The sequence below is a fragment of the Patagioenas fasciata genome, chromosome 18 (assembly GCF_037038585.1).
Source record: "Patagioenas fasciata isolate bPatFas1 chromosome 18, bPatFas1.hap1, whole genome shotgun sequence".
Classification (NCBI taxonomy): Eukaryota; Metazoa; Chordata; class Aves; order Columbiformes; family Columbidae; genus Patagioenas; species Patagioenas fasciata.
In genome coordinates this window covers 2463912-2465458 of record NC_092537.1, presented here as the reverse complement: position 1 = coordinate 2465458, position 1547 = coordinate 2463912, and positions in this window count along the sequence as shown.

The window sequence follows — 1547 nt, the reverse complement described above, 5'->3', positions numbered from 1 at the left end:
GGTGCCGCTTCCCATTGGTCAGGGAGGCCGCGCCATCCGCGGATGGACGCGCGGTTTAACCTATCCGCGAGGGGCGGATGAGACGGCCCCACCTCCAGGGTTAGCGGAGCCGGCTGCGATTGGCTGGCGGCGGTGAACAGTTGTGCGTAGCCACGTGGTGATGTTGTGGTTGCATCAGACGAGCGCGGGCAGCTGTTGGGGAGGGGGAGCACATCTGGGGGACGGGGCACATCTGGGGGGCTCATCGCTGCCTGCAGCGCCTTGAGCGGCGTGACAACGGGGAAAAGGGTTGTCTTGCCGAGCGGGACACGGCGACAAGTGGCTGCGGCGGGGCCGGGTCTGGTTTGGGGAAGCCCTGCGAGGCGCTGGGGTGTGGGAGGGCCCGGTGATGCGGGAAAAGTGACGATGACACCGCTGAGTCGCTGACCAGAAAGCAAGATAGCCCTCCTCTCTGCCTCCTTGGCTAAATGAGTCTTGGAAATTTTGAGTTTTTCCCGTTTTCACAAAATTTACCCTCTAAACTTAAAGCATTTGTGCACAGAACAGCTTCATCCATGTGATTAATGCTGCTGCTACCTTGTGGGGTCAAATCTACTGCAGCAAATACAAAGGAAAACAAACCCCAGAGCCAGCCGTTAAATGACAAATGTGCTAGAAGCCAGTACAATGACATTAACAGTGCACAGAAATGCAGGAGTAGAGCCTGCAAAACCCCTAATTAGATGAGTAATCCTCATGTGAGTGCTGAAGTCATTGGGCCTCGATCACTTGATGTGCACCACAGGACTTTTGGAAAAAAAGCCACATGTAATACCATCCAAATGAGGCAGATTCCATGTGGACACATATATTTGCCTGGATTAATCTCCCTTTGCAGCACGAGGGCTTTGGAGTGTCTGCAATATTCACCTGTTATGGAGTTTAAGACCTGCAACTGTGATGACGATTGATTTTTGGGAGAAAGTATGAAAACACAGCTTCAAAACAGCATTAGCTTGGAGTGAGGCTGATGGCACATCGCCCCTAGGACACGGAGTACATGACCGACACTGCAAAGGCAGTAGGGGAATCATCTTAAATTCATTGTGTTTAGGGGGTAAATATCTTCTATTCATAGGGGCCTAGTGGGAAGCTCTAATAAAACCCCAAAATGAAACAGAAAAGCTGGCTGTGCATGTCCTGAGACTGTCCCTGTGGATCAGCATAGCTTGATTTTGAAACAGCAATGTCAGATGGAAAATGAGGTTGGAGAGCAGGAAGAAGTTCAAAAACAAAATACCCAACAAACAAAAACAGGGAGTCAGTGCCTTGTGTTTCAAAAAAACCCCAGTTTCTGAGCAACTGCTGCAGCTGGATCTTTGCTGCTTGGGTAATCACCATGAGCTGGTTTTAAAATGAAGCCTTGAAAAAGCAGAGCCACAAAAATATCTGAGGCTTGGGCAACACGATTATTTTTGTAACTTGACTGATGCAACCCCGTTGGTCAATCTTCCTTTCAGCCTATAATGGCTGTTTAACTAGCAGAGGTGGGAGAAACAAGCAGTTCT